Raw genomic sequence first — 12,809 nt, forward strand, 5'->3', positions numbered from 1 at the left:
GGGAGGCAGTGGGGAAAGTGAATGAGTACCACTTGCATGACGTGCCTGCTGCAGATTCCACATTGCATATGTCCGTAGATGCCGTTAGTGTCCAGGTGGGACATAACAAGGTTGTACACTACACACACACACATGCATTTTGTAGAAGTGAGGGAGGAGGGTAACAGGCTGATAGTTGGTAGAGTTACTCTGTTCAGCAGACACATGTTTGTGGAGTGGTGAGGCAGTAGCAACCCTGTAGCAGGCAGGTAGAGGGTGACAAGAGGGAGATATAGGACACGGTTGGGGTTCCTGTGGGGGGAAGGCTCAATAGGGGAATGTAAGGAGGTAGATAGGAGGATATGTGCCAATCCTCTACAATAGGGGACACCTGCAGGTCCAGTTTCCTATTCCGGCAGCGCTGACTCAGCCATTCATCATTCTGAGGTCATTGAATACCAAAAATTGGCCAGTAGTAGGACCTGTTCATTACAGAGCAATCCAAAGAAAGTGATTCATTAATAAATGCCAGTGCAAAATAACAGCCCAAGTGATTCCAATGAAATTGGACAATGAAGAGGTTGCTGATCTCAAAAGTTGTCTCCGGTGCTAGCTCCAGAAAGCCCAAACATACCAGGTTTTCAAGCTCTCCCCGACTTTAGAATTAGTTAGCTCCTTTGTAGATTCAATAACAAAATGGCACCTTTTGTCGCCAGTTGAATACCAGCTCAATTTGTATTATTAGTGATCACAACTGAACAACGACAGCCATGCCAAGTGGGTAGCATTGTTTTGCTCGGATGAAATATGCAGGGTGGGAAGAACAGTGTGGTTTCTCTGTGTGTCCTCTCAGACAGCGGTACACCTCTTGAGTAAATTCCTCTGGCTAGAGCAGCTGTCTTCAAACTGTGGGGTGCGCCCCCCAGGGGGGGGCGCCAGAGCCCAGCAAGAAATGTAAAAAATTAAAAAAAACATTTTTTTTTTACATTGGAGGAAATGAGAAGGGTCAGCTCACATGGTCAGACTGGACAATAAAACGGTCTTAGGCACCAATGAAAAAATGGCCAGCAGTTGCTAATGGATATTCAGTCCTTTTGTCACAGACTGTTTGAATAGTACCCAAGGGGTTGTTTTTTGTTCAAATGTAAACAAATGGTGATATTTAAAGAATATTATTCAGCAACAATGGTCAGAATTACTAGCTGCATAGTGAAGTAACTCCTCAAACTGGCCCACATTGGCCAAAAAAGTGGCCCATTTTGACTGGCCTACACTAGCATTTTGCATTTTTGGTATGGTCATCGCCCTATTGCCCCATAGGCCAGTCCAAGCCTGCCGGCTCACCCATAATGGTTGAGGGGGCGGCCACCCACTGGCCACCTCACCCATTATGGAAGAGCTAAGGAGCCAGCCCAGTAAAACACTGAGCACTCCCTCAGCTGCTTTTTCCAGCTGAGGGAGTGCTCCTTGCCTGGCTGAACTGTTAAAGGGAAACACTGTTTGCCTTTGACAGTTCATTTCCCCAGCCGCACATGATCACTGAGCCATGCAATGCTTGGGGTGTTTTGCTTCTCCAGCTCTGCATAGCTCATTGGAAATGCTGGGTGGGGCATTGCATGTATGTAGGGGGTGCTCCTGTGCCTCCTTGCACATACGGACAGAGTAACCTGGAGCGGGGCATTTTAGCAACCACGCGCAGGCCCCTGCAGAAGGTACGTTTATGGCGATTTTTTTGTTGTTTAAATGTGTATGGATGTGTGTATGCTTGTGTTATGGGACTGTGGTGGGAACAGGATGGGCGGCAGCACTGGGATAGTGGTGGGAGTAGGGTGAGGAGAGCCCAGTGTCTGTACTGGGAGTAGGGTGCGGTGACGGCACGCAAAAGTTCATAGCGATTTCTACGTAATGTCCATCTGTCACTTTTGGATGGGCCCGGTCTGATCAAACTTTGCTCAGGGGGGGCCCAGGCCAAAAAAGTTTGAAGAGCACTGGACTAGAGTGACCAAGGCACTACCTTTCTTCAACCCACACAAACTCGTGCCATTGAACCATGCAGACTTTCTCCATACATGGTATAGTAGGCCAGGTTTGTCGATTGCAGCCCAGTGACGTGTGTCTAGTATTTCAAATGTTCACCCAGCAACTGTCAATGACATACAATTCGTAGAGCAGTAGCAATTTAAACTTTGCGACCCTCATGATGTCGGGAGGCTCTTCTAAAAACGGGCACGGTTGCTGGTTTTAGAAATCATTGGCCATTTCACACCAACGGGTGAAACCCCAAAGGATTCTTTAAAATGGCAAAAAGTTGATTCTTAATAGGTGGAGCAAACACAGAAAGGTCGGTGCTTCTAGTGTCTTTAATAAACAATATAAAAGTAAAATCATAACCGTCGTTGGGATTTTACTTGTGCGAATAACCACAGCTCCTGTCTACTTGTGCCGGCCCATTGTGCCTGCTTTGGGCAAACTCAAATGAGGTTTGTTTTATGTGTCGGTTGCCCGATGCCAGCTATTCTCTCTTTGACGTCCTCCAGGAGCCAGCCCCCATAAACTCATGAGCCGAAGCGTCCATCCTACTCTGCTCCAGTAAATCTCTGGCCTCAGAGCTGAGGAAAGCACTTGGTTTTATTTACAGCTGCCACCGCAGCTGCCAGGAAGCGTGTCAACCCTTAAGAAGCTAAAAAGGGCTGTTATGTGCCAAACTGTGGAAGCAAGTGACCGCAGCCATTTATTCTGATCATCGCGAGAGATCTGACGCACTTGAGATGGAGTGACTTTCTGCCGCGCGCTGGCATCTCTTCACGTTGATTTATAGCCTTTCACTATTGCTCTGTTAAAGGTCTGTAAACTGTTTCAAAATGGCGTATATCTTCATGTATATGGTAATTTGTACTGGAATTGCCCGGCAACGTACTCCGCGGCTCCAATGATGCCTCCAGAGTGGGCCGCCTGACAGGACGTTGTCTGCGCGAGCTGGAAGAGAGCGGCGCATGCGCGAACAAAGGCTGCTCGCTCTGGAGTCCTTTGCAAAAGCCTAGGGGTCCATAAGAGAACTTGAGCGTCTACTCTATTCAACCTGCGAGCTCCAGCACACCCGATGTTTGCCTTGCTGAAGAAGAGACACATTTTACAAAGGCACAGGCACAGAGGAGGTAGGATGACCAGACGTCCCAGTTCTTCCGGGACTGCCACCAACCCCCTCCTGAGAGTTTTTTTTACATTTAAAAACCCGTCCCGCTTTTGGGGGCACATGTGTGGCCACCAACTGGCACAATCCTATCCTAGCTAATAAATCTTCATAAGCTGCAACAATGGAACATAAAATGTATAAACCAAGTAAACATAATCACGATTTGTAACTAAACACTATAATTTCAACCCCAGATCTGCCATCCCTGGATGGGCTCGAACCCCTGAGCCAAGGGTCTGCAACCATTGGATCTCCAGACGTTTTGAACTAAGTAGGGTGACCAGACGTCCCAGTTTTGCCGGGACTGCCTGGGTATTGTTACCTCCATCCCATGGTCCCTAGACTTTTTAAAGTTTAAAATCCTCATCCCGGGATTTGGGGATCGGGTGGATACCATGCCGGTTTTTGGGCGGATATCATGATTTTTCCACGGTTTGCCAAAAACCAGGATGGTATCCACTCGATCCTCAAATCCCGGATTGGTTTTTTAAACTTAAAATAGCCTTGCGACCGCGGGCGCTACAACAGGACATGGTACAGGCTACCTTCATATAAGTTGGACTACAGTTTCACTGCTGAAGCTGTAGTCCTACTTCTATGTCAGTGGCCTGACCTGTTTTTTTTATTTTCGAAATCTGGTCACTCTATAACTAAGTCTCCCGTGATTCCTCACCATTGTCTATGCCAGTTAGGACTGATGGGAGTTATAATCCAAAACATCAGCAGAGCGAATGTCTGCAGACCCAAATTCATTCATGTAACAGCCATAGCCATTAACCGATTGTGCCACAGAGACTCGGCAAATAAACACATAGCAAGGCCTGGAAGAGCAATGAGAGCAAATGCACCATTGTTTTTAATATGCTTACAGTCAGAGCTAAATCTGCAAAGTTTATACCCAAGCAAAACAAAAGAGGTGATGGCTGGAAGGTTTTAAACTAATCCTAACCTCTAACATTGCTAGGGGCAACCCTCCAGACCATCGTTCTTTGCCTGCCAAACCATTACATAAGGGGAAAGACCATATGCAAATCAGAATTGGTCCCACCCCAGAAGTGGCAGTCCAGACCCAACTGCATGAGACCACAAGGATCCCCAAACATGTTTCGGCCTTGTTGGGCCTCGTCAGTGAGGCGTACCTTGGGTCTCTAGACCCAGCAGGTATGGGACCCACATCTGGGCATACCCATCCCATTTGGGGCAACGTATGCAAAATAAAAGAGGTGATGACTGGAAGGTTTTGAATTAATCCTAACCTTTGACTGAAAAACGATGGTATAGAGGGTTGCCCAGAGTTGTGCCTGTGGTTATGATTAATTCAAAACCAGCCAGCCATCACCTTTTTGTTTTGCTTCAGTTTATACCCAGGAGCAGTGCTGGAAATAGAAATGATTCACTGTTCGCTGCCACTAAGGGGGTGGCAGAGCTTGATTGGGGTTTGGGGGGGCGTGTAGTCCTACTTTTAAGTGTGTGGATGGTGGTTTTTTGAAAATATGGTCACCCTATACGGAGGTAAACAATGAAATCTTTCAACGAAAACTGCACCGGTATGCGTAGATATAGTTGACCAATTTCTGGTTGATACGTGCATTACCTATTGTGAAGTACTTACATATTTGAAAGGCGTTCATGCATATTGCTCACTTACACTTCTTTTCTTAAAAAACTCCGCGCAAGGTGCATACAATGCATACAGTGCGCATGTGTACACCAAGAAAAGCATTAGAAAGTCCCTAGATTCCACTACATTCTTTTCGGTGTGAATATTTTGTTTTCTCCATTAACAGCTCCCTTCTTGCTAGTCCCAAGGAAACCTGTTTGGCTAAACTTTGAATCACTTGAATATCAAGTGAATCACAGCCTGCTGAATGCCCAGACTTTTTGGGTGATTCAGACCAAATAGGTGTGCCCGGCTTCATTGCCAGACAATGCTGGGCATAAATCAAATTTAGGTGGTCTGCATGTACAGCTGAGTCTCAGATTTAGGCGTTTTCTCCCACTGCTCAGGTAGCCCAAGCAGGGCGTTTATGCATGTATTGTTGATTTTCAATCTACGTGTTCCACTATGAACTGTTGATTCTCAGATTTAGGCATCTCTACCACTGCTCAAGGGTCTCAGGTTTGGGTTGTTTGCCCTTTGCTGTTGTCTCTCATTTTGGGCGCCCTTACGTTTACGGCTTTGTCTCGAACTTGGGTGTTTCTCCTGCTGCCCATGTTCGCAAACTAGGGAGTGCTCAGTTTGCGAAACCAACCAATCACTTTGGACCAAGGAAAGCGACATCGAAGATGAACTCCATCCGATTTTAAGGTATGTATATATCGCACCACGTAGGTGGACACATGCTGCAGTCACGTCTCCCACCCATGCACTCTAGAATGCAGCTATGACTACGACAAATCCGGTTTAGCTGTATGCATAGCCATCCCCAGTGATATCCCTGACGTGCCTCAACACCTTTGCCATTAGTATGCAGCGACAACCTAGGAAAAATTGCTGTCTAGCTGGGAACACATCGAGTCTCCTGCACTAGCACTCTACCTCAAACACTGACAGCACCTGCCCATGTGCCTGACCTCTGGGTTGCTTACTGGAGCCTAGCCAGCCCTCCTAAATCCTAATATTGGCAGAATGCACACATGCATCTTAAACTAAATTAGTAGCACTTCCCATACCTGGACATCGGTCCCTGAGGGCGTTCCAACCACAAAGCGCATTGAGGCCATACAAATGGGGAAAGGGCGCATATAAATGACAATAACAAGTTCTATGTGTAATGTGAAGAGACGGGGCATTAAAATATAAAAAGAAAAATCACTGTGTGCAGGGACCACCCTTTCTCTAGCCAGGATTTCTGGTGTCGCTGCACATGCTGGGCAATGCTTGAGAGCCGTATTCCTGGTTCACTGCTCATTTTTAGGCATACACATGCAGACCATGAGTTCCGAAGACATTAGGAGTGAGATTTCCAAGTGGCCAGGGAGTTTACCTTTTAAAATGTGTTTTGCCAGAGAAGACACACGTGCAGTTTGCGAAATACAAGTGACATGTTGGAGTACATGGTATACATTTCATTCTCTCTTTTCGTGTACCTTGGGAGCTCAGGGGTGGAGACCATTCTGACCAGGAGAGTGGGGATGTTGGATGCTATTGCATTCCAGTCGATACTCGGCTGTGAGGAAACAATGGGGTGCTGTCCAATGACCACCTTCTGAGCAGTGGGTCTATGCTCACTCAAGGTGTGCTTTAAGCCTGACAGTAGGCCTCCAAATCTACGGCTGAGAGAAAGGGTCCCTCCTCCTCTTCAATTTACCCCCAAAATTGAACTGATCCTCACAACGTGATTGGGCTACTGTGGCAGCGCTGGCACTGGACTCCCAACTAACACACACTCTAAGCTCCAAGGACCCTCGAACAATGATGCCACCTCATATTCAGCCCTAGACGATAAGAGAATCTCACACTAGCTTCAAGACCCTCCAATTGGCTACCCAGTAACAATCCAATCTGATTCGGCATGTTGAGACAAGTATATGCATGTTCCCACTGGCCCATAGCCAATCCCGAACGACTATGTGGTGTGGAGGCAGTTTTTTTACAAAGTGGGCCAGTTTGAGGAGTTACTTCACATCGCTGGTGGTCACTTTGACCAATGTGCTGTAAAATGCACCATTTGCAAGAAATATAAACCAAGGAGCCTTGTGAGGTAGTACTCAAATAGTTTGTCACAAAACATGATAAATCAATAATTTGGGTAAGTTTACCAGGTGTCACCAAAGTAATTTGAAGTGGGAGAAATCGGTCATGAAGCTCTATTTAAAAACCTGATATTTTCACAGGAAGGCTTCCGCAAAAATATGCTAGCCTGCAAGAAGAAGGCGACGAGGCCACCTGGATGTCAATTAGGCGTATGGACATCTATACAAGTCCCTTTAATCTTCAGCTTCCTGCATCCCCGAGCCTCCAGTAATCACCTGCGATTGCACGTTGCTGTTACACTTCTCTTGGTCCAGGGTGTACCATTTGTACAATTAGATATGGGTCTTAAGAGAACTCAATATGCCAGCAGTTTCCTCCATTTTCCTTCTTGTGAGGTATGTTCATTAACCTAGAGATGGGCCTGGGAATGTAATGGTTTGACATTACAGGATATACTAACACGGACTACCATATAAGGCGGGTAATCACTATTGCATCAGTTTGAATTAACATGGGCTGGCACACAAAGCCTTAATGGTCACGCCACCTAATCATGGTCAGCTTTGGTGACCAAGAGGAGAAATGTTCGGAAACCCATCGCCACAGAGCTGTGCAAGACGCGCCTCTAGTATAGGAGTCTGCAACCTTTGGCTCACCAGATGTTTTGGATTTGAACTCCCATCATCCCTAGCCCACGCAGTCAATGATGAGGGATCGTGGGATTATTAGTTCTAAACATCTGGAGAGCCCCAGGTTGCAGCCCCCTGCCGGCGTGTGCTATTTGCTCAGGACGGGAGACCAATGTACAGAGCTTTGTATTTTCTGGAAATGGGCACTCAGTCCCCAAGTGTCTGCCAAGTCTCATGACGTAATATCCCTGTAGAAGAATAGGTTTCTGTAGATCACTGAAACGTGATTAGGGCCGTCCATGGCGATGCCATTAAAATGTTGAGGAGGACATGATATATAAATGAAAGGTGCCCCAGCCAAATGAGTGGCACAAAATGGTGTGCCACAAGAGCTGGGGGATACAAAACACCTTGCCCCCCCCTAAAAGTACAACAATGGATGCCATGGCAGTAATCACATCTGCCGCTAATTCCCTTACGGTATGACTTTAGGCTACACAACCCCAAAACCCATTCCGGATGCATTGAGCGCGCAGTTAACAGCTCATTTTGTAGCCAGTTAGTGCCAGGGGGCAGGAGGTACTTTTAGTTCAGGCATATTTTCAAGAATCTTTGATATAAACCTTTAGAAAATGGCACACTGAGACGGAAATGGATTTCCTGGGATCTGCATATTATTGCATTTTAACGCACGTGCTGGTGGTGTGTATGACGCATACCCTGGCCATGATTTCCTTATATCAGGTGACTGTAGCTCTGACATCAGAGGAAGTGGGCAACAGGTGGAATACGCCTGTTCTCCGAATAGGCCAGGGTGAACCCCTCTTGCACCAGGAAGGAACAGTGTCTCTGAATCAGTAGCCTTGCTCAAGGTTTGCTAGCCAAAGGCAACATCCCTCCTTCTCAAGGTGTGCGAGGTAGCGCCGTCAGCTGAATCCTTAATACAGCGTTTTGAAATCTGCCACCACCCACTGGGCTGCTGTAGTGCTAGGTCTGCTCCCATGGGTCCATGAGGGGCTTGTCCATAAGAGGTGGTGGGGCAGTGATCTGCCACCGATCCCCCCCCTTATGGAAGATCTGGAACCAAAAAAAAATCGGAAAGAATGCAGCAGGCAAGAGTGCTCTCCCTTCCTGCAGGAGTCCAGAGAAATAGCGCATGCCCAAGTGGTCAGGCTTGGCTGGGGCGAGGAGCAGAGGGACTGATTGGGTCGAGCAGTCAGGCACGCGGAAAAACAAGCTTTTATGTGTGTGCATGTGTTCATCTGTGTGAGTCTGAGGTGCAGTGTCTGTTAGCATGTGTCTTGTGTACTTTCGTGTGTGCAAAGAGGATCAGGGGCAGGCATCTGTGAGGGTGCATGTTTACATGTGTGTGGATATGTATGTGTCGGTGTGTGTTTCCTTGTATGTGCCAGTGTGTGTGTATTTGTACAAGAGGGCATGCCCAGGGCAAGGCCAATGTAGTTGTCTCTGGGCGCCACTAGTGTCATCAAAGTAATTTAAAGTGGTGATGCTGGCATATATAGAGTGCACCAGCATCATGGTGTCGATAAGTGGCAATGATAAGATATATTGGGGCGCCAGCATTATGATAGTGATTGAAGGGGGCGATTGAGAAATGTTTGGCTGCACCAACATCATGAAAGTATTTGAACGGGCATCAGTGTCATAAAAGTGATTTAAACTAGTAAAGCTGTAAAACAATTATTGACTGAGACATCATGAAAAAGTGTTGTAAAATGCTCCGTTGTAGAGTTGGGAATTTGCCTTCTACTTGATTGTTTCATGTGTTGCCTAACATAACCAATAGTGCATTGAATGACATTTTACCCAATTGTTACTGAAAACAAGCTGTACAATTGCACAATTTGAACCCCCATGGGTTAGTTTGGACTTCCTTTATATGTTCTGTCACTCACTCAAACGTGTGGGAATTATGAAAGCCCCTCCACTGTAAAATGTCACCTGCTGACACTAGAACTCGCCTGGGCATATTTCCGGTAGTGCCCACAGCACACACAGCACCAGGTGCACAAGAAATATTGCAGTCAAGTGAAAGAAAGAAAGAAACCAGCAGGGACAGCACATTGGCCATTGGTGGCTTTCCAGCACCTGCACAGAGTGTTCAAGATGTTCGAGTTTAAAACCCCACTTAAGTATGCTGCAACATCAGTGCCTCTTAATTGTTCTCTGACAGTTCACGGTCAGCATCTGAGAAGGAAACAGTCCCTTATCAGATGATTCCATTGCCTCTGATTGGTTGGGCTCTGCTGGAATACTGCACATTTGCTGTACAGGATCTCCAGGCGGGAGGGGCCACGTGGAACAGAACAGCACTGCATCTCAGAGCACTCATCCCACCCCGCCTTGCACTGGCTAGTCACCGCACCACCCAAGGCACCGTTCCTTCACACATCTGGCTCTGGCCTGTCAGATAACGGGGCTGTGCAGTGGCTTCACATAGGGGCAAGGAAACTGACTTGTAAAGTCAGAGCCATGATGCCTCTGCATTATACAAAACACCCGTGACAGGTCTTGCAAAATTGAAGCGGCTCATGCACAAACATGAGAGAGAAGGTGAGGGCGTCCATGAGAGTTTCAAAACAATACCATAAAAGCGCGCTGTGTATGAGAGAAGCACGCCTTGCAACAGCTTGCCTCAAAATATATCGACCGCAATTCTAACCCACTGCCCTCTTTACAAGATACTAACATATGTGTGAGGGAACCTGATTAATGAGTCAATCTTCAGGTAGCTTGCAAGGCATGGAGTTGCCAGGCCTAGAAAAGATCTCGGGCTACGCTAATGACGGTACTGATGGGACTCAGGGCTAGCTAGACTTTTGGTTGTAGCCCCTGAGCTTCTATCTGGCGCTATAGCCCCCTCAGTCACCTCCTAGCAAAGCAGTAAACAAAATAAGGGCCTTGGAAAGCATACAAGTGAGGAGATGCGGTGTGTTCTCCACAGGGCTTCCTGCTTTCAGTTTCAAGGATGGATACATTGTCCCCGGCAAAAGCCGTGTAGAATAGAAATTACAAGGCCTCTAGTGTTTGAGAGATTCGGAGCAGGGTCTCAATCCCTGGGGGTCGGGAGGGGGAGGAGATAAGAGCCAGAGCAGGTGGAGAGAGGGGGGTCTCTCTTGGTGGTGTGAAGCTTGGGAGAAGAAGATGGCACGCTTGAAGGCAGAAATGTGTAGGAAGGCCCATGGTTAGCCTTAGCCTATGACTCCAGTTTGTGGAGTATCTGGGCCTCTTCCCTGCTTCTGCAGAGATGGGTTCCACTGATGCTTCCCTCACCATGAAGCACGGCTTAGGCCTGAGCCCCGCTCCCAAGAGACAAATGGTTGGAGCATAGCTCCACTAACCCTCTAGAGGGAATGTGGCTGTTCCTTTACTTAAAGCACATGACAATGAGGTGAATGATTTCTAATTCCCGGTGTCCAGTCATTATTTCAAATTCAAAAGGGTCGAATACAATACGTCCGAATCAAAAGGAACGGAAAAAAAAGATGACCGAATGCCTTTTTTGAAATGTATTTTTTTATTTTTTTGGTTTTGGAATAGGAAAAATTAGTGGTTTTTCCCCAAAAACGAGGGTTTGGGGGGTGCCCCCCCAAAAAAAAGTGCATTCGATTGTTTTTTCCGATCCTTTTGTTTCGAAAGTATTGCATTTTGAAACTTTGTATTCGAAACTTTAACTATAAACTTAATTCCCTGGTGGCCTGTGCCCGTATGTTACCTATCCAGCACATTGGATTTAGGGTCCAGTGTGCATTTTGTTCTATTGCCTTGCTTGCTGTAGATCTTTTTGAAAGATCCAAATGAAATATTTTCCCATCCTTTTTAATCTTTTCTCAAGGCCAAACCCATCTGACGCCACAAACAGGATCTGAACAAGGCAGAATTGTCCCCAATGCACCTGCCAATTTAGCACTCTTCGCCCCACAGAGCCGGTCTGCCCCACGTCTAGCGCGTTCCTGCTATGTTATGAAGTACTCCCCAGATCAGGGTAGGCAGTGATGCTGAACACTGTAATAACCCTGACCTGCTATGTGCTGGTGAGATGGCTCAGCGGGTTACACGCTGGCTGCTATGATCTGTATTTCATCTGCAGGTCGCAGGTTCAAATCCCGCCAACACCAACTCTTTCTCCGGCGTCGAGAAATGAGTATCAATCCGAATTGGGTAGTAATGTATGTAAATATATCTTATATCAAAAACAAATTAATATTATGTGCATCGCGGGTCAAACTGAACTCGCCCGGAGATGTCTGGTAGACTGTAATGAATGCCCTTGTTTGAACAAGAACTGTAGAGTTGATCTCCCAGTGGACAGTAAGAATGTTCTGAAAGTAGGCGTATTTGAAAATATTTTTGGGAAGTTTTAGAAAGTGCCATCTTGCAACACAATTGTTTCAAAGCACAACAAAGGAAATGTGAAGGTTGTGAGTGGGGAGGGAAGCGACAGAGAGTGGCAGTCCATGGGTAGTGCATTCAAATACTCATGGCACTGTACATGGCAAAGTACATGTATATTTGACAGTATGCACATGTTCAATGTATATAAAAGTGCACTGTAACTACACATTGGGAGGGCCTATGGAGCCACAGTACATGGCAAAGGATCACCCAGGGGGAGGGGGAGCCGGCCTAAGGCAATTGGGGGTATAGCACAGTGAATAGATCTCCTACTGGGATCCCTTCAAGAAAGGCATGATTAATAGATGGGAGGTGAATACCAGTCAATTCACAACGTTTCGTTTTGGAATTTCCTTTATCTATTTGTACATGCGGGTAATATGAAAGCCTATGTGGAATTATGGAAATACTCGTGTGAAAGACTGTGTACACGGGCCAAAGTGCACAAGGAGAGACATCTGGCCCTATATACTTCCTAAGGCAACAGCTTAGTTCCTAAGGCAACAGCTCCCTCTAGTGGTGATAAAAAGCAAAGTGGGCAGTCTCTACTGCTCATGACTGCATCGGACAAACATACATCTGGCCTTTTATTATATTGTTTGGCGATATGCTTTGCAGATGGGTGTGGTAAACACTGCATGCATACAAGAAGGGTTCACTCTCGACCCAACAGGACAGGTGGAGGCACTGTAGAGCATAAGATAGACCAGGTAAGCACATGAAGAGGAAACACCTCACTCTAAAAGGTCTGTGCCATGAAGGTGCATAGCTACTCATGAGTGCTTTAACCCTGCAACATGTCTCCTGTTTAAACTCACATATCGTGCCAAGAAACACGATAACTGGGGTGCACAACACTTTGAAGGCCAGATGGAATTCGCTTTCGCAGCAGTAG

Source organism: Ambystoma mexicanum, chromosome 6q, assembly GCF_040938575.1.
Source record: "Ambystoma mexicanum isolate Mex_15411 chromosome 6q, UKY_AmexF1_1, whole genome shotgun sequence".
NCBI lineage: Eukaryota > Metazoa > Chordata > Amphibia > Caudata > Ambystomatidae > Ambystoma > Ambystoma mexicanum.